General features: G+C 59.8%; 1 protein-coding gene across 2 annotated transcripts in view; it reads right to left on the reverse strand.

The window, feature by feature from the left end:
• Window positions 1-25,159, reverse strand: part of RAI1 (retinoic acid induced 1) — a 103,221-nt gene extending 78,062 nt beyond the window's left edge. Inside the window, exon 1 of one of the 2 annotated variants that reach the window (XM_027516986.1) lies at window positions 25,078-25,159. The gene's annotated coding sequence lies outside the window, so the exon portion shown is untranslated. Of the gene's footprint in view, window positions 1-4,254; window positions 4,318-25,077 lie in introns of those variants that run through there. The other variant, XM_027516991.1, reaches the window with a different exon arrangement.
• Between the last annotated feature and the right edge of the window lie 692 nt (window positions 25,160-25,851).

Genomic DNA, 25,851 nt, shown 5'->3' on the forward strand with positions numbered 1-25,851 from the left:
GTGCCTGCTCTTGCAAGCCCTGCTAAAGGGTCCACCTGACCTACCTGCTCAGGTCCACCGCACACCCCCTCTGACAGAGCTGGGGGCACCCTGTCCACCTGGCCTCAGCCACGCCCAACACAGTAGGGCCCCTTAGGAGGCAGGCTTCCTGCCCCGAGGGTTCTGCTATGACCTGTGGGCGAGAAGGGTCCAGCTGGGGTCACGCTCAGCACTCACACTTGTCAACCTCCTGTGCACCTGTGGGAAGCACAGCAATGGAAAACTCAGGGTTGGTGCCTGGTGGGTGGGGGGTCAGATCTAGAGAAGAGGTGGGAGGACTGGAGCCCAGAGGGGCTGCTGCAGTTGGGCCCACATGTGTGTGTGTGCGGGCGTGTGTGTGTGCATGTGTATGCCAGTGTGTGTGTGTGTGCGTGTGCTGGTGTGTATGTGTGCCAGCGTATGCGTGTGCCTGTGCATGCGTCTGCCAGTGTGTCCGTGTGCACACATGCGCGTGTTCACATGCATGACAGCAGGCTCCATGGTGGCCAGCGCCTGGAGCTCTCCCAGGGCTTTGGTCTCCCCACCTGCACGCAGGGCCCCCTGACTGCCAGCCTCCCTGGCCCCCCAGCTCAGTCCGCCTCCCTATCCTGGAGAGGTTTCCGGTACTGCAGCCCTGCCTCCTCATCCATCAGGATTTTGCTGCATTCCTGTGAGTCATTCTCCAAACAAACCGTGCGAGGGAGAGAAGGGAGAGCAGCAAAGGGGAGGGGAGGGGAGGAGAGGGGAGGGGAGGCTCGTTGGGAACCCAGCCCCACCTCCTCCCTCCCGCCTGTTGCCCCTCTACACCCCTACCATGCACACATGGGGCCCCCAGAGCTCTAGTGTAAGTCTGGTCAGCTGTGCCATGGATTTGCTGTGTGACCTTTGGCAAGACACTTGCGTTCTCTGGGCGGTTGGAGAAAATGGCCCTGAAGGTCCTATCTAAGAATGCACAGGCTTCCCAGGGGGCAGTCTCAAAGGAGGCGGGGTGTGGGGGAGGTGTGCCCAGCTCCCTGAAGCAGCCTCTCCCCACTTCCTTGTCTGTCTCCCCACCTCTGAGGTGAGGGGGGGCAAGTCCTCGGTAGGCACAGGTGCTGCTGGGCAGGTGCCAAGGTGAGGGCGGAGCAGCCTGTGCCAGTCACAGGGCCTAGGCCTGTCGCGCCCAACTTGGGGCCAGCAGGGCCTCCAGCAAAAGGCCCATCTCCTGCACTGAGAGTGCTGGGCAGGTCTTCCCCATGGGCCAGGCATGAGGGGGTCTCCCGGCAGAGCCCAGCTCTGGGGAGGGGGTTATGAGACACAGCCAAAGCCAAGAGGAAGAATCGCCACAGCAGCAGCAGGGAGCAAGCCTCTGGCAGTACATATGTGTGCACACGTGTTTGTGGGCAGAGCAGCACCCACAGGAGCCAGGGGCTGCTCCTCAGTGACCAGCTTGCTTGAGGTATTTTCACTGCGGCCGCCAGGCCTGACTGGGCTCTAGGGGCCACAGAGCCCAGCAAGTGTGCACGTGATTGTGTGGCCAAGGCCAGCTGCATGTCTGTACACAAGGCCCTGCAGGGTGTGGGAGGGGTGTGAGTGCCCGTGAGCTTGACCAGTGGCAGGGGGCAGCTGGCATCCAGGGGAGTGTGGGCTGCAGGGCTTTCTCCTGAAACAACGAGTCTTGAAACTGCCTCTTCAGGCTCCCACCCTCTGGCTCCAGGATAAGCAGATCCGCTCCCCAGGAGCTGCAGGCACACATATGCCCCAGGCCCAGGGCAGGTACCCGGGGACCCCTGAGACTCAGAGCAAAGCTGCAGGCTGTGTGCCCGGGCACCCCACGGACACGCCACTCTGGACCCAATATGAGGGTTCAAGGAGCCAGAGCAGGGACCTGCCTTCCCAAAGTCCAGCTGGTCCTCAGTCAGGTCTGGAGGCTGCAGCCTGATCCAGAGTGGGGAAGTCAGGGTCTGCAAGGGCAGGGAGAGCGGGTGCACACCCAGGGCTGCACAGGATGGAGACTGGGGGGCAGCCGGGGTGCTCGGCTGCTGCTCCAGGCTGGGATGGGAGGCAGCCATGTGGCAGAGGGTCAGCTTACAGGTGTGGTGGAACAGGGGTAACTGGAGCCGGAGGCCAAGAGGCCCGCAGGAGGAGGAAGCGGGGGCTGCGGCGGCTGGGGTGGAGAAGGGGCATTCCTGAGGGAGTGGGAGCAGCTGAACCAGAGGAACTGCGAGGGGCAGGGGTGCTCCCAGCTCTGCTCCACCCAGGCTGGGACGGGACTGTCCTCAGGTGGAGGCCAGAGCACAGGGGAAACCCCAGGTTGCAGCCCCACCCCTGCTGCGAGCCCCTTCTCCCTGGACCTGTCTCCCCTCCCATAAAAGGGGCAGCCCAGCCCAGCCCATCTCGGAGTGCTCCCCCCATGCCTAGAGCTGGGGGCAGGGGCCCAGGGCTCACCCCCACCCCCCACAGTTGCAAGGTCAGGACACTGTGGGCGCTTCTGCTAGGGCCGAAGGATTTGAGACAGCACAGGCTCGGGTGAGTGGACTGGCACCCGGCCCAGGGCAGGGGCCCGGTTTCCAGGCTCTGGGCCATCACCCTGTGTCCCTCACCATGTCTGGAATCCCTGGTCCCTAAAAGGGAGTGTGGTAGAGACAGCCACCCATGAAAGACAGGGATGCGGGGACACAGAACCTCTCTGAGTCTCAAGCGTGACAAACAATGATTTGCTGGGGACGTCACAGCAGGTGTGCAGGACGTGGGAGACCATGACCGCCCCCTCCTCCACAGACCCACCCAGGAGCACTGAGATCTCGGTTCCACCTGATCTGCAGCCTCACTGGGGAGGGAGAGCAGCCGGAGGGGCAGTCAAGAAGACGAAGGAGCCCAGCCCTGTGATCTGGGCTGTGAGTACTCACATTCATCAAGGGGTCTCCTCCCAGAGAGGCCAGCCCCACCCCTGCTGCCTCCCCTGGGTCAGGCACGCTTGGAGAGGATGCAGACCCATAGGCTGAGTGGCCCTGGGGTCAAAGGGAACAGAGAAGAGGGTAAAGGGAAGCTGGAGGGGGGCAAGGCGGGGGGGTGGTGAGGACTGGGAGGGCAGGGTCCCTGCTGGGGGATGGGGTGGCCGCAGGGCCTGAGGGCTTCAGGAACCTTTTCTTGCTCTCTGGGCTCTGCTGACCCTTCCAGTCCCCAGGGAGCCTGTGAGCCCGGGGCAGCTCTTGGGGTGAAAGGCAAAGTACAGCCAGGGCCTGGAGGTCACTCCCAAGTCCAGACCCCCCGCCCCCACACTCCACCCCGTCACACTGGCCCCTTTGTTTGTGCGACACATGAAACACGTTCCTGCCTCAGGGCCTTTGCTTGGCCGTTCCCCCAGACGTCTCCCCAGGCCCACCGACCTCCCTCGAGTGACCTGCTCAGTGAGACCTTTCCTGACACCTGAATTTAAAGCTGCAAACATCTCCCCAATCCTGAGCCCCTTCCCTGCACTGCTTTTTCCTCACTGCATCTATCACCTTCTGATATCCTCCCCCTAGAACAGACATTCCAGCAGGGCAGGACCCTCACTCTGTTTCCCAGCGTGCACCCAGAGTGGCACCTGGCCTAGGGCAGGGCTCAGGAAACACATGTGCTCTGCTATGCTCAGTCACTCAGTCATGTCCGACTCTTTGCCACACCATGGACTGTGGCCCGCCAGACTCCTCTGTCCATGAGGATTCTCTAGGCAAGAATACTGGAGTAGGTTGCCTTTCCCTCTTCCAGGGGATCTTCCCAACCCAGGGATCGAACCCACGTCTCCCACATTGCTGGCAGATTCTTTACCAGCTGAGCCACAAGGGAAGCCCTAGGAAATACATGGGAACAGGTAGAACACCTGCTCTCTGGGAGAGGAAAGCCTGCGCTCCAAACCTTTATAACGCTCCCCCTGCTGGAGGACCAATTGGTTTTCTCCGGAGACAGCCCAGGGAAGACACGTGCTGCCCCTCCCAGCCCAGGCCCGTCCCCAAACCAGTGGTCAGATCTGGGCCTGGAAGGGTGGTCGCCCTTCCCTTCAGTCCACTGATGAACCTGCATCCTGGACATCACCCCGGACGTTGCTCAGGCACTGACCACGCTGGTCCCCCAACCTTCCCTGTCCCTGTGCAGGGCGTCCCCGCCCACCCTCTGCATCCCCAGGACCCAGTGGCCACCCCCCAGCTCTGCCTGCCCTTCTTCTTCAGACCCCGTCTGGCCCCTGCCCCCCGGGTCCTCCATTCAGCCTCCTACCGGGTCTCCCTCTCCAAGAGCTGGTCTCCTGTTTCACCCATGATTCAATCTCGTCCTTCAGCCAAAGGCCAAAGTCTCCTCCAGCCTGGCCGTGACCTGGCTCCAGCCCTGCTGGCCACACCCAACCTGCCCAGTTCTTTTGCCGCCTCTCAGACTTTTCTGGGGCAGAACCCTCTGCCTGACTCTGAGAGTCTGGTGCCCACCACCCTTTCAGGGTCCCCACTCCACCCACCCCTCACCGTTGCCCCACACAACGGTCTCCAGCTCCCCAGCGTCCTGTGGGCTCCCTTGAGCCGGTGGACAGGTGCTCAAGGGACACTGCTGAATGAATGAATGACTGAAATGACTGGCGAGAAGGTGAACAGATGAGGCTGTGAGTGGACAGACTCCAGGAACAGGTCAGCGACAATGTTCTTCTCTCTGCCAGATCTCCTCCACACCTCCCGGTCTCCCGCACGGACCTGGTGGGGATCAGACCTGAACACGATGCTGACAACGCCCACCATGCAGCAGTCCAGGTGGGCTAGGCTACGCTGTGGTAACAAAGCCCCCAGACCTCAAGGGCCCAAAACAACAAAGGTTTATTTCTTGTTCACACTGCAAGTCCGGCGGGGCGGCAGGGAGGCTCTTGCTCCCCAAGGCGTCCCCTCTGGACCAAGAAAGAGGCCTGGTAGGTGGCCCTGGCAGCGACACACCTGGCCACAGAAGGACACACAAGTCAAAACTGGTCACGTAACCCCCAGCCCAAGCACAAGACGTCCAGCTGCAAGCTCATTGTACTGTGGACTCAGGAGGATGGGAAACCAGGATTTTGAGCCAAAAGCTGGAATGACACCTCTGATGACACCACTGTCAACACGAACAACAAAGACCACTCACGCAGGACCTCCTGTGCCCTGGATGCTGGGCTGAGGCCTGAAGTGCAAGTTCCCTTAATGCCCACGGTGCTATTCTGAAGTGGGCGCGGTGAACAGCCCCTTTTCCAGATGAGACGAGATGACCAAAGCCCAGAGAGTGAAGTGAACCTCTGAGATCACATGGCTTGGCCCCTGAGGTCCCTGCATGGATCACATGCAGACCCTGAGGTGAGAACTCACTTCAGTGATTCTGGGTGCTCACAAACCCCACTGAGGCCCCTCCTCCGGGCACAGGCCTCAGCTTCCTCTGCTGAGGCCGGTCAGGGGCAAGGACTGCCCTGCCTCGATGACTGTCCCCAGCACAAAGAGCCTCCTCACCCTGCCGCGTCCCAGCCCCAGATACCCCTGACGCGGGCCCCAAATCTCAAGAGGAACGGAGACTGTGAGAGAGAGGCGGGCGGGCCAAGGTCACCCTGTGGGGCTCCACATGGCCGAGATGAGGCCACAAGTCCCTGTCCACCACAGCCTGACTGTCACAATGCCTCAGCACCCACAGCCTCAGCCAGGAACCCCCAGAAGTGACGGTGGTGACATACACTCCACCTTCCTGCCAGCAGGTCCACTGAGGGAGCGTCCCCAGTTCCGGACCGGTGAGCCTGTGGCTCTGACCACCTGGGCCACACTCTGAGGAGCTGGGCTGAGCGGCTGGCACCTGCTCCCAAAGACAGTCCCATCAGGGAGGCCAGAAAAGGATGGAGAGTGGTGCCACCTTCCAGGACGTCTGAAAACAAGGTTGGGGGGCCTTTGGAGAAGCCACACTGCAGGGGGGGTCTGTGCAGAGCAGTGAAGAAGAGAAGAAAAGGGGGCGGTGGGGTCGAGAGCAGATCCACCTGGAGCCAGACCCCACCTCACTCTGACCTGAGCCCCACCCCCACCCCGAGCCTTTGTGTCCTCATCTGTAAATGGGGTGTGAGTGATAACTGACACCAACTCTGGGCTCTTACGGTTATGACTATACTGGTTTTGCCCCCTCCCCCCACCAACCTGAGCCTCAGATCACAATTCATCCTCTTCCTGGGCCTTAGGAAGCTTACGGGTGCAAACTCCCACTCTGGCTGCCAGGAGAAGGTGCTCCTCTCACCTGCTCCCTCCCAAAGTCTCTGTGCCCAGGAGCAGAAAGAGCCCCCCTCTTTACAGCCCCGCAAGCAGTGCCCCTCAGGCCAGCCTCCGAGGGCAGCTGTCCTCCTCAAGCCTGGAGTTTCCGAGTACCCTGACCCACTAAATGCCCCCACCCCTCAGTTGCTGGGGTGGGGGCGGGAGAGAGGTGGGAGGCAGAACCTTTCACTGCCTGGGAAGCTCACACTCGCCCCCTGTCCCGGGCCTCAGCATCCATGCAGCATCTGCTATGTGCATCCACCTTGAGAGAGAACTGCAAAGGGCACAGCCCCCTCCCCAGGCCCATGGGAACATGCACAGGCTTGAAGGGGCACGACCCACCCCCACGTGAGTGACTCCAGCCGCTGCATCATACCGCAAGCCTTGGCACCTCCATCTGCACCGTGAGACGGGGCAGGGTCCCCGTTGTGGGTGGCACCAAGGGCTTCCCACAGAGCCTGGCACACAGCAGGTGCTCAACCACGTGAGCCTCACTCCCCCAGACGGGCCAGAGCAGAGCCTGGAGACGGCCCCCCAGCTTCCCACCACCTCATTAACTGGAGGGGACTGTCCTTCCAGCTGGGCTACCACCTGACACCCCTGGCAGTCTGCCCGCTCACCTCCATCCTGTCTGCAAGGACGTCTGGGTCAGACAGGACGGGCTGCCGGGACCCCAGGCAACCAGTAGAGGCCCGCCCAGCAGGCCCAATTGCCACTGAGCCCCACCAGGTCCCTGCCGACCCCCCACCACCACCTGCCCGCACACGGCCGCCCACAGTACACACCAAGGGCTGTGCTGTTGGAGGGGAAGCAGGCTGAGGCCAGGCTGTGTCCTGAGATGAGACGGTCAGGATTCAGTTCACTTCAGTTCAGTCGCTCAGTTGTGTTCGACTCTTTGCAACCCCACGGACTGTAGCACACCAGGACTCCCTGTCCCTCACCAACTCCCAGAGTCTGCTCAAACTCATGTCCATCAAGTCGGTGATGCTATTCAACCATCTCATCCTCTGTTGTCCCTTTCTCCTCCCGCCTTCAATCTTTCTCAGCATCAGGGTCTTTTCCAAGATTCCGGACTTTTCCGGATTCGTCCATTTTTCACATCATGTGGCCAAAGTGTTGGAACTGCAGCTTCAGCATTAGTCCTTCCAATGAATATTCAGGACTAATTTTCTTTAGGATGGACTGGTTGGATCTCCTTGCAGTCCAAGGGACTCTCAAGAGTCATCTCCAACACGACAGTTCAAAAGCATCAATTCTTCGGTGCTTAGCTTTCTTTATGGTCTAACTCTCACATCCATACGTGACTACTGAAAAACCATAGTTTTAACTAGACAGACCTTTGTCGGCAAAGTAATGTCTCTGCTTTTTAATAAGCTGTCTAGCTTGGTCATAGCTTTTCTTCCAAGGAGCAAGCGTCCTTTTAATTTCATGGCTATAGTCACCATGTGCAGTGATTTTGAAGCCCAAGAAAATAAAGTCTGTCACTGTTTCCATTGTTTCCCCATCTATTTGCCATGAAGTGATGGGACCGGATGCCGTGATCTTAGTTTTTTGAATGCTGAGTTTTAAACCAGCTTTTTCACTCTCGGGTCAGAGTTCAGAGGGACGAATCCGGCCTCCAGGAGGCAAGGAGCCACTGCAGAGTGTGGGCTGGCCAATGGACCTCTGCCCCCACTTCTATCCGTCTGTGAGTTCATGCAGTTGTCCCTCCCCTCCGCCTCCCAGGCCTTTGCTCCAACTCCCTGCTGCCTGGAAAGCAGTACCAGCCACTCTGAGGAGCTCACGCCATCTCCTGACCTTCCCAGGCTGGGCTGAGAGACGCTGCCTGCTTCCTTCGAATTGTTCCTTCTCTCACTCGAGCACAGGGATCCAGCAGGGGTCTTCGGCAGGCAGAGCCCCAAGGAATCTGACAGAGCCAAAGTAGGAGTCGGCTTCCAAGGCGGCATGGAGCAAAAGCCACTCGGGAGACAAGGGGGTGCAGACCAGAGGGAAGGGGGCTGGGGTCCCAGGGGAAGGGGAGAGGGCAGCGTGAAGAAGGGCATCTTGAGGAAATCACTGACTGGTCCTCCTGTGCCCCATTTCCCTTCTCCCCTTCCACAAGAAAGAGGACAGGGTGGGAGGGAGAGACCCAGCAAGAGAAGGGGCCATGGGCTGCCCTGGCCTGGGATCCCCCCAGCAGTTCACAGGGGACTGGGGAGGAGCAGAGCCGGTCCCACAGGGAGCATCTTGAGCCTCAATGCTCCCAAAGGTCCCCATTGCTCCCTATGGCCTCAGGGCCCCCAGCCCGGGCAGAGGGCACAGGGCAGCCCCACAGCCCCCGACCCTTGTGCCCGCTGAGGGGCATGCGGGGGCAGGGCAGTTAGAACAGGCAGCCTGGGCTGCCCCACCCCCAGCACAGGGACCAGAATGCACTGCCTCGGACACAGAGCCTCGCCTCAGAGGGGCAGGGCTGGACCTCAGGGATGACGGAGAGAGCCTTTGTTCAGGCAGCAGACTGGCCTCTGAAAGACAAGGAAGGTGAGGCCGAGAGGGAGGCGGTGGGCCTTGGAGAGGGGACGTGGAGTCTGACCCCAAGGGCCTGGCACATTGTTACTGTGGGTGCGAGAGGGTGAGGCTGGATCACAGGCAGCAGGGCCCTGAACACCAAGCCGGAGACGGCCGGGCGGCAAACCAATTATTCTAACCTCCACGCCAGCCCTACCTCAGTCCATCCAGCCTCCCCCCACCCGATGCCCTTTCCGGGTAATGAAGGCCGAAGGGTTGGCAGTTGGTAAGTGCAATTAAACCCATGCTCAAGGCCATGAAGCATCCACGCAGCTCATTAGCAGACGAACGAGAGGACGCTCTGAGGGCCGTGGGCCCCCGAGGCTGTCGGGACCCAAGCCAAGTCAGCCTGGAGGGGGGGACCCCACCCAAAGGAGCCCCATTCACAGGGGCTCCAGTCCAGGTCCTGAGATTAGGTCTTTGGACTGCAAGGCACAAGGTCCAACAGGTGTCTCTCTCCCAAAGAAACAGCTGGGTAAATGGGCCTGGAGGTGCGTGTGACACACACGGTCCTGGGCAGTGGAGACAAACCCAGGCTTCAGCCAGCAGGCACCTATTGATTCAACACCAGAGCAGCAGCTGACACTGAAGCCAGCTCTAAGCACTTAAAAATTCTCTCACTTAATTCCTCCTGTGACTCTAGGATACTTCCTAGATACTCTAGTGGGTACTTCCTGTTGTGGTCCCCGTTTAAAATATATATTTATTTATTTATGTGGCTGTGCCAGGTCTTAGGTGAGGTACACAGGATCTTCAGTTGCAACATGTGGGATCTAGTTCCCTGACCGGGGATTGAACCTGGGCCCCCTGTACTGAAAGCACGGAGTTATAGCCACTGGATACCAGGGAAGTCCCTGTGACCCCCATTTAACAGAGGAGAAAACCGAGGCCTAGACAGGACTTGATTCACCAGGTGCTCTGGCTCCTGAGGCTGGCTCACAAGCAGGAAGCCACATCACCATGGGTGAGACGGCTGGGCCGCCGGGGAGATGTGCAGACTGTGGCCAGGAGGAGGCCTGGGCCTTGGGCTGGGGGCCACACCACCAGGTGTGGCCTTGAGGGAGGCAGATGGCAATGGTCCAGGTGAGCTGTAAACCGGAATTGGGGTGAAATCTCCCAGGACTGCTCCCTGGCAACTCATTTGCTTTTTTCCCCCCTAAACACTGGTGAGCCTTCATACTGGGCCTGGGGGCCAGATGTGGCAGGATGACACGCATCGTGGCACCTGGTCTAATGCACAGCAGGGAGCCTGGCAATTAGAGGTGTCCAGAACACAGTCGCAGGCAGGGGAACAAGTGAACTGATGCCGCCCTCCGCCAGGGAGGGACCTGATGCTCTGGCTTCACCTCTTCCCAGTCTCCTGCAGTACCCGCCCCCCACCCCTCCCAGTGGCCTCTGTGAGAGTAAAGAAAGGAATGGTGGGCCTCCTGGGCCCCCTGGGGCAGTGCCTCTGGCATTCCAAAGTCAAGGCTGCTGCTGAGATATCCTGAGGGCCCTGGTGGGGAGGGCAAAGAGCACTGGGAGAGAAGAGACCTGCTTTCTGAGTTCCAGAGGTGTTGGAGCCCACAGGAGGTGGGCAGTGGCCTGGGGCCCACAGCACAAGTGTGGGTCTCCTGACTCCCTCAAGTCCTGGCTGAGCCTCTCAGGTGAGGCGAGCAGCCCCCCTCACACAGGACCCCTGCCCTCCGTTAGTTTGAGGAACTCTGCAAGACTGCTCCGGGTCTGCCTTGGCTCCTGATGAACGCGTGTTCCCATTCCTGTACAGGCCACATAATGACGCAAACAGCTGATGTGATTACTGTCTTTCCTGCTTTTGGCAGCTCCACGAGGGTGGGGCGCAGAAACACCCAGATCTCGGAGGATTCTGGTCGCACGCACAGTAGGCCTGCAAACACATCTATAGGCCAAATGAAGCTCTGTGATTACAAACAGTCGCAGGGCCAAAGGAAAAAAATGTGTGCTGGGGTGGGCTCCTGCCTCCCCAAGCCCCCCAGGACCTCCCACCTCCACACAGCAGTCTCAGGGCCTGGACGGACCTCAAGGCCCCCGTGGCTGGGGGCTGCAAGCAAGAGAGGGGCTCACCCCCTTCCCCAGCCTGACCCCGAGGCCAGCCCACCCCCGCAGCTGCCGGCTGGCCTGCAAAGGTATGGCTCCCAGGGGGGCCCTGGGCATCCTCATTAGGAAAGTAGTGACAGACACATTAGCTGCCGAGGTGGGGGAAGCTGAGGGCTGTCACGGGCTGAGGAAAACCAAATGCCATGGGCCATGTCTGGGCCGCATCTGGGTGAGGGGCTGCTGCCGGGAAAGGACAGAGGTGATGCCCCGGCGCCGTGCCACCCCCAGAGCTGGGACTCCCTCCTGGGACTCGGGCCCCAAGCCGAGTGCCCCCAACATCCCTGGCTGTCCTTGCTGCCTGCCTCTGAGCAGGACTCAACTTGCCGACCAAGTTGGTATCCGCCAACCAAGTCCTGCCTGCCCTGTGCTACAGGAGGATGGCTGGGAATCCACCCCCAGGACACGGAAGAGGAAGATGAGGTGACGGGGCTGTCGGGGGGTGCCCTGAGCAGAGCACTGCAGCCAGAGCCGCGCCCAGCATCAGGGCTACCGTGGCTATCACAGGCTGTGTGCTCTTGGACCTTGGCTGTCCCCATCCACGAGATGTGGGCCTGGACCACCCTGACCCCAGGGTTCCTTCTGGTCTCTGAGTCACAGGGCAAGGAAGGCTCAGTTCTGCTGGAAGAGTGCCAGGGGCTGCCAGTGTCTCTTCAGTCCCCAACGCCAGTCCTTCCCGGAGCCTGAGGCCCCGCCACACAAGGGTCACAGAACACAAGTGCATCAGGCATCAATTCCTCCCAGGCCACGGCTGGGGCAGCAGACAGCCCACAACCCAGTCGGTGCCACCGACTCTGCCTTTGACACAAAAGTCCTGCACCATGCCACGTGCGCACTGAAACGGGCTCACACACAACAGACACACACTCGGCACACCTGGGGCCCCACCACAAATGCAGACACACACACAGAGGAACATCTGCCCCCCAACCCTAATCCCATGTTGAGGACACAACCACAGATATGAGCACACAAACCTGCTCGCAAAACCCCTCAACTCATTCTCCAACCCCTACCCCCACACACACAGGCACCGCACTGTACACACAGGCACACTCTTAGCACACAGACTCATATACACACCTGGACACAGTAAGCATGCGAGAATCATCACCCTCCAGTATGGAACCCCCTCAAAGATGGACAGACACACAGCCCCCCACGCCCAGGAACACAAACACACACTCATCCTGGCGCCTGGTTACATTCCATATGGCAGGCAGCACCCAGCCCAGAAGAGCGGCTCCAGATAAATAAGTCATGTTCAGAGCATTAATCTCAGCCCCAACCTGGCTGCCTCCCTGCTACAGGTAAAGCGAAATGGGGCTTCAATATTTCATAAACGAATAAACCTGCTAAGAGAACACAATTTACAAGGCTGCCGGCTGCAGGCTCCCAACAGCCCTCACACATCTTTTCACTTTGGGAACATGTGGTGGTGACTGTGGGTGGTGGCCAGTGGGGCATGATACCTGGTACCCCACCTGCCCCTCTCTTCCCAGGGTGCTCTTCCCAGGGAAGGGTGCGTTCTGTGATTTTCCATCCACTAAATCCAGCTGCTGCCCAGGGACAGGGCCCTGCACTCTCTCCCCTCTTCCGCCTTCCCCTCAAGTCTTAAATGCCTTTTAAATGCCGGTCCATCCTTGGCAGCTCTGATTTTCCAAGGTCTGTTTCACGCAGGGCTGGGATGTGTCAGAACTGAACTGCTTAGGAATGAAGAAAGAAGGCCTGGCAGCGGAGATGGGTAGGGCCAGGGCAGCTTGGAGTTTAAGAGGCAGCTGAGCTGAGGGAGGCTGCACCTGGTGCCAGGCCTACAGGCCTATAAGGGGAGGCCAAGCAGCCCAGGGCAGCAGAAACCTGCTCCTAGGACATAGAGAGGGAGCAGAAGGGGGCCACAGGGCCAACTACAGGCTAAGTCTGCACCTGGCTGGGCAAGGGGGACCCGGATGTGACTGAGGTCTGGGACCTCGGTGTGGCCTTGCTGCTGGAGCCTGGTCTCCTCAGGGGCAACAAGTCTTCAACAGCTCTGCACAGGCTGGGTGGCACTGGCTGGGCTCGGTGGCCCCTGACCAGACTGCAATTGAGGAGCCAGGGCAAGGGTTCCTGGGGTCCAACCAAGATGGAGAGAGATCCAACCAAGTTAGGAAGCAGCCACCCAGTCTGACTCCTCTCTGAAGCTCCCGAGATCCAGTTCCAGTTCTCTCCAGACTTACAGACTCAGGGAAAAGGAGCAGGCTTCACACAGGAAGGGAGAAAAGCAGGACATCACATGGCTCACAGAGGAAGAAGGCGGCACCCTTTAACAAAAGACCCCAGGACAGGGCAGAGAAGAGTGAAATGAGGCTGCCTTTGGGGCCTGGGAGTTTGGGTGAACTGCTTTCCATTTGCCTTACTTTCCAGAAGTCTATAATCACTACTCTTTCTGTAGTAGGGGAGAAAGCTATTAAAACACAAGGGCCTTACAAAACCAAATATACAGCATGACTCCATATTCTATATTTATTACATATATCGTGTTGTTTACTGTATGTCTAGAGAAAAAATGCTGACAATGATTATGTTCTGGGGGTGGAATTATAAGAGGTTTTTGCTTGTCATCTGGCACTTTTAGGTTTTTCTAAAATCAACGTGGTTATAACCTGGTGAAAGTGTTAGTTGCTCATTCCTCTCCGACTCTTGGTGACCCCCATGCACTGTAGCGCCCCAGGCTTCTCTGTCCATGGAATTATCCAGGCAAAAATATTGGAATGGGTTGCCATTTCCTTCTCCAGGGGATCTTCCCAACCCAGGGATTGAATCCGGGTCTCCCACATTGCAGGCAAATTCTTTACAGTCTAAGCCATCAGGGAAGCCCTTTATAACCTGATTTTATTTTTAAAAAACCAAAATGCTCAGGCCTGATAAGTTCTTTTCCACATCAAGTCCCTCCCGCGGCCACTGAAGTCCATTCTCACCCTCCCAGTGCGAGTTCTCGAAAGGCCAAGGACAGCTGCCCCCGCCCAGGACACTTTTTCCAAGGCCCAAGACTGCACCCTTCAGCGGCCTGCCCAGGCCATGTGCGGGCGAGCAGAGGTCAGCCGAGTGCCCGGGGGAAGACGGGGGTTAAGGCCCGGGAGTGACCGGCGGGACACCGAAGGCACGAGGCCCGAAAGGGCATCAAGCAAGGCAGGCAGCTGGCGAAGGAAGGGCAGAGCCAGGGCCAGGCCCGTAGGGGAGTACGGGATGCAAGGCAACCGACCCGGACCGGGACGAGAACCCGGGGACGCCAGCCCGTCCGGAAGCCCCGCCCCGCGCCCCGGTTCCCGGAAACCAGGGGCCGTGAGGGGCGGGGCCTGAGCCACGCCCACAGCCCCGGTTCCCGGAAGTCGCGGTCTGCCGAGGCCAGGGGCGGGGCCTCGAATCCCCACCCCGCGACTGCGCGGGGCACGCCGGGATGGGCGCTGCCATGGCGACGCAGCGGCCACCCCGCCCCTCCCCGCGCCCTGGCCTCCGGAGTCGCGGTCGCGGCCCTGGCTGGGCTCGTCCGGCCTGATGCGCCGAGGCCCCAGCCTGGCCGCTTTGAGGGCGCCGCTGGGAGCGAAGGGAAGCCAGGAAGCGCGGGCGTTTGCCCTCCCGAGGTCGGGGAGGAGAGGAAATGGCCCCCGAGGCGGTAATGCAGCTGCCTCTGTGTCTGGCCTGCCGGCTCCTACCAAGCCCTCCCCGAGGTGGGGCTGCGCGCGCCTGGACAGGCGGGCCAGCCCGGGCTGCCCTGTTAGGGTCCAGGATTTGCCCCCGAGATGGCCCCTCCATCAGCGCAGGGGATGCTGGGCTCCAGGGCCTAGGACCCGAGATGCCAGCTTCTGTCCACCCACATGCCAGGCATCTGTTACTGAACAGTACGAACCCTTTGCTCCGCTGCCCTCTAGGCCCCCTCAGTGCCCTCTCAGGAGACCCAGCCAAGCTGGCAGCCCGCCAGGCAGACCCTGATCCTTTCTTGGCCTGTATCCCTGTAGGGTGGGGGTTCACACGACGGGCCAGGCCAGTCGGGCCGGATGACTATCTCCCCAGTCCTGTGTGAGTGACTCTGCCCCAGTAGGTGGGCAAACAAGCCCAGATCTGTTAAGGAGTGAAGTGGCAGGGCTGGGACACAGCCAGGCTGACTCCAGAAGCCTGTCCACACACAGTGGCACTCCCTGCTCCCTGGCCGCCCAGCCTGGGCTGGTCCAGCCGCCTATCTCTGCCCAGAGCACTGGCCTGGCCTGCAGTCCCCTCCCCCGCCCCCTCCTTCCCCTCCCACCAGCCGGCTTCCCTTCTGAGCCGCCAATCTGCAACCACACAAAGCCCTGTTTGTTTGCTTTCTCGGCTGCTCCCCCTGGATCCGATGTCTTTCTCTGCTACCTGCCGGCCTGGCTTCCTCTCCAGAAAGCCTTCCCAGACTCCTGAAAGGAAGGAGGGGCCAGTCATCCTCCCTAGAATCCACCTTCTTGGTTCTGGGGGTACCCAGCCAGAGCAGTCTGATGGCTTTGTAGCCCCCTCACTACCTCTCAGAATTTTGGGGTGCCTCCTGGGCAAAGCAGGAGATGCCTGCAGCCAGAAACTGGGACGGGGGAGGGGAGCCAGAGCAGTCCTGCCAATCTCCCTTCTTTTGTGAGCAAGGCTTGTTTTGTCAATCAGGAAGGCTGCCCCTGACTTCCCTCCCAGCAACTCAAGGGGGCTGCCAGAAGATAAGGAGATGAATGGGGCCAGGACGGCAAATTCGAGGAGGCGGAGGGACACCCCAGGTTCAAGGCCATCACCCACCCTTGCTCTTTCTGAGGGTACCCAGGCTCACCAGGCTCTAGGATGAAGGGTTACAGGCTGCACTGGGAGCCTGGCTTGGGAGGTACCCTCTCAGTGCCCACGCTAGGCAAGCACCTGGGCAGATCTGTCTCCATGGCAGGCACTCTCTGCAGTGTCTTGGGACACCCTATCAGCCTGAGCTGAAACAGGGCTTTCACAGACACAGAAAAATAAACACCCGCATTCCACACCACCTTCTCTACCTGCAGAGTAGGGGCTGCCCTCTCTCCCCAATCAAATAATGAAACCCAACACTGATACCGCACAGAGATACCACAATCCCGCCTGGTTCCTTCTACCCAGGGTTCTTTCACTGCACCGTCACACGGGTGGCCTAGGGCAGGTCCTAACCTCCCTGGGCCTCTCTCTTCCCCTTCCTGTCCCCTTCCATGCAGTTTAACCCTTAAAAGCAACTCCAGGACAAAGGTGTGGTTGTGCCCACTTGACAGATGAAAGCAGGCTCTGATTGAGAAAGCTACAGAGACTGAAACTGCTCTAGTCAGAATTCAAGCCCACTTCTGACTCCGAGGCCTAAAAAAAAAAAACCCCACCAGGTCACAGTATTATTTCATAGAGATTATCTGCTGAATGGATGAGTGACCACCAGGAGATGAATGAGGAACAGGCAGGGCCTGGCTTTGGAGCCCAACAGATTGTGGTTTCCAATCTCAGGTCTGCACTTGGTCGCTGGGTGACCTCACGCAGGTCACTTAACCTCTCTGAGCTTCAGTTCCTTGATCCATAGGAGTTGGTTAATAAGGCTTAGAGAGGACCACCCAGTGCTGAGCACAATAGCAGGTACTCATTAAATGATGGCTTTTCTCCATGATTCCTCTCAGCAGCCAAAGAGCCAGGCATCCACTTATTAGAGGAACCAGGTCTCTCCTACCTCCGCTTTCACCCACCTGTCCCCGCTGCTGGGCATCCCCCCCGTCACCATCTCTGGCCCTCTGCAATGCTCAGGCTGAGCTCCCCGGGCTCCTGTCCTGCCTGGGAGAGCAGGGCCTCTGTTTAAGCAGCCAGCACAGGGGGCCCGGGGTGGGGGTGGGGGTGGGGGTGGGGGGGGGGGTCACTGTCATCCCAAGGGAACAAAGCCAGCACCGTCCACATCCTGCTGGACTCGAGAAAAGAGAGCCACTCAATTAAGTGTGATCTGGCCAAATGTCTGTTTTTTGTGCTATTTCGGGCCACAGTGGGGATTTTCTGTGCTCCTCTCAAAGGTGTCCTAAACCAGATTCCTTCCCATTTCCCTCATCCCTGTGTTTGAAATGAAAATATTGTTCTTCCTCTTCTTTTTTTTCCTAGTTCTCTTTCCCATCTATCAGACAGATGCAAATGAGGGAAGGGGCAGAGCTGGGACCTCTCCAGAGGGCAGCATTTCCCTCCCACCAACCCACCAGGCCTCCGCAGGGCACCCCCCCACCCCAGTGCCCTGGAGCACAGCATGCTGGGAGATGCAGTTGCCTCAAACCAAGCAAAGCAGAGAGGTCCCTGGTCTTGAGGCTGGGTCATTGTCTGCTGTTGCCCCAGACACACACCAGGCATCTGCCCCTTCTACCACACACCTCTGCCTTTCTGCTTCTGAGCCTTTTCTGGGACTGCACCCTTCCACCCCCACCTCTGCCTGGATGCCCTCCTCCAAGGCCTCCGCTGCAAGGGGCGCCTTCTTAGCTGCAGCAGGGTCACAGGTGAATGAACCTACATCCACACAGTCACGTCTTTGAGGTCTGCTCACCTACCAGACTGAGGGCTTCACAAGGGCAGGGGCACAGCCATGTCGTCATGTGGCTCCAGGACAAGGCTGCCCAAACCCCTCAGCACTGCTGACGTTTGGGGCCAGGTAACTTGTGGGGGTGTGTCCTGTGCATCCCAGGATGTTGAGCAATGTCCCGGGCCTCAACCTACTAGATGTCAGCACCCCCTCCCCCAGTGGAGACAACCAAAAACATCTACAGACAGGGCCCCAGGCCACCCGAGGGACGAAATCACTCCCAGTTGAGAACCACTGCTCTGAGGCCTGCATCCCAACCTCTGCCCGCCCCCAAATGAGCAAATACACAACTCTCCCTACCCCACCAACAGGTGATTTTTATTTTACCTCTTATCATGCATGCATGCATGCGTGCAAAGTCACTTCAGTCATGACCGACTCTCTGCGATTCCATGGACTGTAGTCCACCAGCTCCTCTGTCTACGGGATTCTCCAGGCAGGAATACTGGAGTGGGTTGCCATGTCCTTCTCTAACCTCTTAGCATCATCACATGCAAATTTCATTTCCCATCATACAGAAGCTTCCAGAAGACAGGCCCACTTGACCTCAGCTGTGTATCAGTGCTGATCCACGGTTACCATTTTCTGCAGGAATAACTCTCAAAGCATCAAAGAGCACCTGAGTAAAAGCCAACTCTGTTCCCACTTCGGCACCCTGCCCTGGGCTCCTGTGTGATTGTGCTTCAGCAGCTAAATGTGTCAGGGCCTCGGAGTCTCTGCCTTATTGTAACAATTCTTTGTCCCATGCTAGTAACAGACTTACAACTTCACATCTCTAAGGAGCTGTGGCCCCCAAGAAGAAATCTTTCAAGTGTTTTGTTTTGTTAATATTTATTTATTTATTTGGCTGCGTTGGGTCTTGGCTGTGGCACGTGGGATCTCCTCTCTTCAGGACAGCGTACAGGATCTTCATTTGTGGCATGTGGGATCTAGCTCCCTGACCAGGGATCGAACCCAGGCCCCCTACATTGGAAGCTCAGAGCCCCAGCCACTGGACCACCAGGCAAGGCCCTCAGGTGGTTTTTAACTGACATATTCTGAGAAGTATTATCACTAATAGGCAACATTTATTAAGCATTTTGCTATGTGCCAACCGCAGCCAAGTGCTTTGCAGGCATCTTCTCCTTCAGTCCTCTTAGAAAAGAAACTATGAAATTGGTGGTGTCATTTCTGATACCTGATATATGAGGAAAGAGAGGCTCAGAGAGCTGGAGGAACCTGCCTAAGAACACCCAGAGGTGGTCTGGTGGCCTCCGTCGATTGAAGGTGTCAATCGGAAAATTCACTCAGCTTCAGTTCTCTTTTTAATTTACTTGCCTGTGTTGGGTCTGCAGCTCGTGGGGTCTCCCTTGTCACGTGGGATCTTTCATTGTGGCAGGCGGCTTAGTTACTCCAAAGCATATGGGAGTTCAGTTCCCCAACCAGGGATCCAACCCGAGTTCCCTGCATGGCAAGGTGGCTCTTCACCACTGGGCCACCAGGGAAGTCTCTCAGCTTCAATTCTTGATACTGAAGTTACTTTTTGAAGTCTGAAGCCCACCTGGTGCCAGGCAGGGTTACACCTTCCCAGGCGGACAGGCCTCACCCACTGGGCTCCTGAAGTAGACACCTGTCCCCAGGGCTCCTTGGAAGATTCGACCCCGGAGGCTGTGGCTTGCCGGGGTGGGGGCTTGCGGCCAGGAGTTCGGAGGGCCACCACCTGCTTCCTGGGTGTCAGGCCTCACAGAAAAGCCCTGGCTGCACTGCCCTCCCTCAGCAGGGAGCAGGTGCCGAGATTCTTCAGGGCAAGAATAAAAATGAACCATCTTCTAGCACCTTCTATGTATTTCTATGCATTAAAACAGGCTCTGTCTGAAGAATTTTACCTGCATCAACTCACTAATTCTCCCAACAAACCCATGAGGCGAGTGCTGACATACCCCCAACCCCCCGCCCCATGTCACCGATGAGCAAAGAAACAGTAAGCAGCAGGGCCATGATGCGAACCCGAGACGCTGAACTCCAAAAGGCAGGTGCTTATCCGCACTGCCGTATTACAAGTGTCTTGTGTTGACAGCTGTGTTCCCCGCACTCTGGTCTGAGCGAGGTACTATGTGATTTAGGAACAAATGCACGAAGAAATGAATGAGTCTGTGGTTATGCTGCCACCCGAGTCCACCCCACAGCACCAGGGCCAAGCCCCTTTGCAAGCAGAAATTCTGGCTGGAAAACTAATTCTCACCTGCCCCACCAGGTGACCAAGACCCATGCGATCCATCCACCTCTACCTGGCTGGGGAAGAAACAGGCACCAAACTCTCAGTTTCGGCCCACGTCACGACAGGACTGGAGCGGTCACAGCCACCTCTTCCCATAAAGTCCTTCAGCGGGAGGAATAACAACTTGAGTCTCCACACAGTAGGCTCCAGGGGCCGGGGACTGCGCCCATGTGAAGGTGGGGAGATGGAGCCCCCGGCAGGACAGCCACACCTGGACTTGACCCTGGGCTTTCCAGACGACAGAACACGCTGCATGCAGAGTTCGGACAGGAGGGGAAATGTGCTGGGGGCGGGGGTGACTTTCCTGCAGCAGCAGCTGGAACTCAAACCCTGTCCTGACTCCAAACCCAGGGCTGTGCCACTGCTCAGCCGTGATGCCCCGACTGAACCAGACCAGACCGAGGCATGGTCTCCAGGGAGGGGACCAAGTATGACAGAGTCTGTACACCTCACGTGGGACCCCTGTCTGGGGCCCATTCTGGCCCAGAGCGGCCCAAGCCCCCCCACTGACCCCCTCCGCCTCCCCCCACCCCTGCCTTGCCCTGCCCCACTGCATCTGCTCCGCTCCCCTCCCGGCTCCCTGGACCCCCTTCCTGAGCCCAGTCACCACATAGTAACTGTATGACCGCTGTCCACCGGCCTGGAGCCTCTCAGCTCTGAGCCCTGCAAGCCCAGGGCCAAGAGGGGGGGACTTGGCAGGGAGGGGGTGTCTGCTGGGTGAGTGATGGTTGGCTGGTCCCATGGGAGCCCTGGTGCTCCTGGCCCATCCTCCTGTCCCTCTTGACCAAGTGCCCTTTCCCACGTTGCTCTTTCCTCCCACCGCTACCCGCCCCCCACCCCACACACTCTTCACACGGATTCGAGAACCAGCAGAGCAAAAGCTTTCCGCTGGCAGCCTAGCCGTCTGCGCCTCCGGCCACTGGCACCCACCCTGGTGTCACATTCCAGTCTTGGATCCCAGTGACCCACCCAGGCACAGGGCACGCTCTGCCTCAGTCCCCAGGGAAACAGGATGAGCCAGTTCTTCCCACCCGCCCCATCCCCCCTCCCAGGGAGCAGTGGGGCCCCTCACTTGTCTCCTCTATGGTCTGACAAACAGAATCCTTTGACCAGCACCCTGAGAGTCCCCAAGATCCCAATAGGACCCCCAAAACAACACTGTGCCCCCCCCAGCTCACCTTCTCGCCCACCCCTTCCTGCTGGGAAGGCTTCTGAGTGCTCTGTGCTCCCCCGCTTTGCCCGTGGAGCTGCAGAGAGGAGGCGGCCAAGCCCTGGGCCTCGATGCCTCAGCCTCCTGGGGAGGACAGACACCGACAGAATTACCGCTAATTCCGTGATGAACGCTATGCTTCAGCTGTAGACAAAGGGGAATGACTCAGTTCTGCCGCGGAGGTCAGAGCAGGAGACAGGACGTCTGCTTTGGTCCCAGGAGGCAGGGAGAAAGGTGCAGGGAAGCCCAGGTGGAAGGAACAGCTGGGGCCAACGCAGCACAGAGGCAGCAATGCCAGGGCTGTCTCCGGGGGGGCGGGGGTCTGCTGCAGCAGAAGGGGAAGGGGCAGAGCTGGCGAAGGACAGGAGAGGCCCCCACCTGGGAAGGGCTCCTGAGCAGACCTTTATTCGGAGGCAACAGGAACCCCAGGGCGACACTGCCGTGATGGAGAAAGGTCACCCTGTAGTGGGGCCCACACGGGAGGGGGCAGGATGGAGGCAGGGAGGCCCATGAAGAGGTTGGGCAAAAGCTAGCCTCTCCCGTCACGGCCTTTGTGAACCAAGTCCTCCCTCTTGGCCACAGGACACAGGCTCCATCTGCTGCAGCCACCAAAGAACCACTGGTGTGCTCCCACCGCCAGGATCACCCCCCTCCCCACCTACCTGAGCTCCAAGTCCCCTCAGCCATGCAGCTTCACCTCCACAAAGCCCTCCACCTCTGGCCAAGTGAAGACACTCTCACCTCTGGACTTCATGCTCAGGCTACCCATCCCCCATCCTGAAACTGACTCATGTGGTCCCCATCTGCCCCTCCTCATAGGAACAAGTCCCGCCAAAGATGCTCCTTCCCTCACTGTCCCCAGCACACCTGCCAGCTCTTCCATGGGAGGCCCTGCTTCCCCCCAAGACCTGGCAGGAGCTCCCACTTGTCCCTTTGGGTACCATGTGGGTCCCACCCCTGGGCTGTGACCTTGCAGGCAGGTGTATTAAGCACTGCTGCTGCTGCTAAGTCGCTTCAGTCGTGTCCGACTCTGTGCGACCCCATAGATGGCAGCCCACCAGGCTCCCCTGTCCCTGGGCTTCTCCAGGCAAGAACACTGGAGTGGGTTGCCATTTCCTTCTCCAATGCATGAAAGTGAAAAGTGAAAGGGAAGTCGCTCAGTCGTGTACGACTCTTAGCAACCCCATGGACTGCAGCCCACCAGGCTCCTCCATCCATGGGATTTTCCAGGCAAGAGTACTAGAGTGGGGTGCCATTGCCTTGTCCAGTATTAAGCACAGGACTTCAAAATAGTGGGCCCTGGGAAATACCTGGTGGGCCCGCGAGCCCACGTGCCTCTCCCACGGGAACACTGCCAACCTGCAGGGCTCCACCTGGTCCTGCCTGCTGAACCACATGTTGGGGGCGGGGGGCGGGGAGAGACATCCACGCACAGCCACATGTGACTATTAAAGCATGAGGTACAAACACAGATGGCCATGGAAAGGCAGTAGTGACAATAACGGTGTCAAGGCCAGCTGGCGTTTATTGGGAGAGACACTGTTCTCAGATTCATGGGTTGCGTGGACTCATTAAAGCTTCACCACAATCCAGTGAGGCTGGAACTGTTATTAGCTTCTTTGTACAGATGGGGACACTGAGGTACAGAGATAAATAACCCATTCAATATGTGGTAAAGCCAGGAATCACCCAACACCTTCCCCTGGAGCTCCCCCTGCCATGACCCCCGCATGACCCCAGGAAGGGAAAGGGGAGCTGAGAAGAGCACGAGGCGAGGCGTGGTCCAGATCGGGGTAAGAGGAAGCTCTGTGTTTGTGTGTGTCAGACGTGTACGCACAAGTGAACAGCAAACCACATTCAAAGTGCTAACTGGGGTTACTGGGGGCACTTCTACCCTATATACCTCTGGGTTATTTGCATTTTTCACAATGAGAACAAATCCATGTGTCACCTGAGTAATTCAAAAAGAGAGACACTGTCAGGGCCTCAATTCATGTTTGTTGAATGACTAGAAAGCAGACTCATTTTCTAGGCCTGTTTTTTCAAACTCTGGGTATGACCCATTAGCGGATCGTGACATCAATTCAGGGGTCACAGAATGCAATTTAAAAAAAAAATCAAATAGACTAGAACAGAAAATATCAGACCAGGGCACAAAACAGAGGAAAGAGCTATTTCACTCAACTTTCGTTTCAGTTACACACAGTGGGCATGAATGAAGCTGGGACCTGAAATGTGTTTCTTACTGCAGGTCACAGGTGAGGTCCTGGAACCCGCAGTCCAGACCCAAGAGCCTGAGGAATCAGCCCGGGCCCTGCTGCACAGGCCTCCTGGTCCAAAGTGGCAGAATGGGTGACCTCCCTGTGTTTAGGAAGCTGCCGGGGTGCCTGGCTGTTGGAAAGGTCACACTCAGCCCGCTCTGGATCACCCGCAGACACACAATCCTGGAACCAAGGCTTCTGAGTGTGAGGGTCTTCCCCAAAACACAATGTCTGTGTCCACTCCCTCTGGGTCACCCAAAAGGCCACTGCTCCTAAAGACTCGCTCCCGGATGCTCCTGTGGGGGGGCGGGGTGGGAAACTAAAAGATTCCTTGCCAGTTTCCAGATGCGAGGCCACGTCCCAGGGAAGCCTCTGGAAACGCAGCCGTGTGGTCAGTCGGGAGGGGCCTCCACTGAGTCTGCAGCGAGGGCCGCTCCCACCCAGGGTGGGCCTGACCCCTGGCAGAGTCGGTCTGCATGGAGGATCTGGTGCGGGCAGAGAAGCAGAGCCCCCAGCCCGAGGCTCCCAGGGCGCTGGCGCCTCCACATCAGAGCTCGCCTAACTCACCCCGCCTCCCTTCCCAGGGCAGCAGACAACTAAAAAAAGATAAAATAAAAAGAAGTAATTCCCCTGCTTTGACGTCAGCTCGAGGTCTTAACAGCCCAGCAGCGGCATGAAACTGGATTGCAACCAGATGTAATGCCCTTGAATCCTCCACACGCCACTGCGTTGGAAGACAAATGGCAGGGGGTTGAGCGGGTGGAGGGAACCGTGCGGGTCCCGCGTGGGTCCCGGATGAGAGCCTGCGGAAACCCTGGGAAGCCCAGGCCCGGGTCGCCATTCAGGCGTGCTGCCTCCCCTCCCCCAGCCCCCCAGAAGCGCATTGTTACTCCGGATGGCGTCTTCATTCAGGGCCAGAGTCCCAGCGCCGCCCCTGTCGGGGGCTCCCCGGATCAGGCACGACTCGGGCCGCGCTCCGGCTCCGGGTGTGGATTTGAGGACGACCCAGAGCCCAGGAGGGGAAATCGCTCGCTGGGAAAACGGGCGCCCCAGGAAGCTAGGGCCGCCACGGCCTCGGGCCTGCGTGGTGTTTCGCTTCCCCTCCGCCCCTCCTGGGCGGCCCCCGGCAACCAAAGCTCCAAAGTCACCCCCGCGTCCTGCCACCCCCTCGCCCCCGCCGCATTTGGCGACGCCGCCTTGCGCCCGGCCCTCGCGTCCTCCTCTGGGTCTCCTGTCTCCCAGGCGCCGGCCCAACGACCTGGCCGGTGGTGCGCCGCCGTCCGTCCAGGGACTCGCGTGGCCGGAGCCCCCACCGTGACGTCACCCCGAAAGGCCCCTGCGCCCCAGGCCTGGCCGAGACGGAGCTCCCCGGCCTCCCGGGCCGCTTCCTGCCCGGTGGCGCGGCCTGCGCACAGGCCCGGGCGCCCCTGCCCGCGTCGGAGCACGGATCGGGGCTCCGCCGAGGGCCTCACACGCCGCCCCTCCCCATCACGGCCCTCGCTGCCCCGGCTCCCACGCCAGGGCCCCGATAGGCCCAGAGGCCCCCAGAGAAGTCGGCTCCCCGCCCCCCACCCGGACGCCCTCACAAAGCTCGCCTCCGGTCCCGGCGCGTCGCGAATGCCCCGGTCCCTACCCTCCGCTCGGGGTACCCCCGGGGACAAGCACGCGCACAGTCCTCGCGCCCCCGCCTCGCACCAGCCCCGGCCCTCGTCCCACGGCGCGGGGCGCCCCCACCCCGCCGCAGCTCCTCCGACTGCCATCCGGTGACCTCGCGCCCCCCGCACACAAAGCGACTTCCCCGCGGCCCCCGCGCCCCCGCCCCGGCCCTCGGTGCTCACCTCGGCGCGCGCTCACTCGGGGGCCCGGGGTCTGGCGCTGCGACTTCGCGGCCCGGAGGTCCGGGAGGCCATAGGGGTCGGGGCGCGGCGGCCCGGCCGGCCCGCGGCCAGGCAGGAAGGAGGGTGGGCCGCGGCGCCCCCTCCTCGCGCCGGCGCTCGGGCGGCGGACTGGGCGGCCTGCTCGGCGCGCTCTCGCCCGGCCGCGCCTCGCTCCGCGCCTCGCCTTCCGAGCGCAGCCTCGGGCGGGGGCGGCGCCCGGGGCGCAGGGACCAGGCCCTGGCCGCGCACCTCCGGGCCTGCTGGCGTCGCAGGGCCGCGGGGAAATGCGGTCCCCTCCGCGCAGGAAGAGCGGGCGGCGGGCGCTGCGCGGGGGGAGAAGGCGGCGAGAGCGCGAGGAGAAAAGTTCCCGGCCGCCTGGCCGCGCTCGCTCGCCGCCCGGGCGCCAGGTGGGCCGTGCGCCCCGACAGCGCCCCCTGGCGGCCCGCGCCCGCTGAGGGCCTGGGGCGGGGGTTTGGACGGGGGGACCCCAGGGGGCCACAAGGACGCGGGGGCCGGGGCCGGAACCTCGGACGGAGGACGTGGACTGGCACTGGCGCTCGAGTGCTCCGAGCTCCAGCCGAGTCCCGGGGCCAGGCCCCCGCCTTCACCCACCACGTCTCTCCCTGTGACCTCGCCTTCCCCGTCTGGGAAACGTTCCGACCTCTAAGCTAGGACGCCACCGCGCAGAGCTCTCTTCACTCACTGGCACCTCGGTGGGTTCAGAGTGAGCAGAGA

The sequence above is a fragment of the Bos indicus x Bos taurus genome, chromosome 19 (assembly GCF_003369695.1).
Source record: "Bos indicus x Bos taurus breed Angus x Brahman F1 hybrid chromosome 19, Bos_hybrid_MaternalHap_v2.0, whole genome shotgun sequence".
NCBI lineage: Eukaryota > Metazoa > Chordata > Mammalia > Artiodactyla > Bovidae > Bos > Bos indicus x Bos taurus.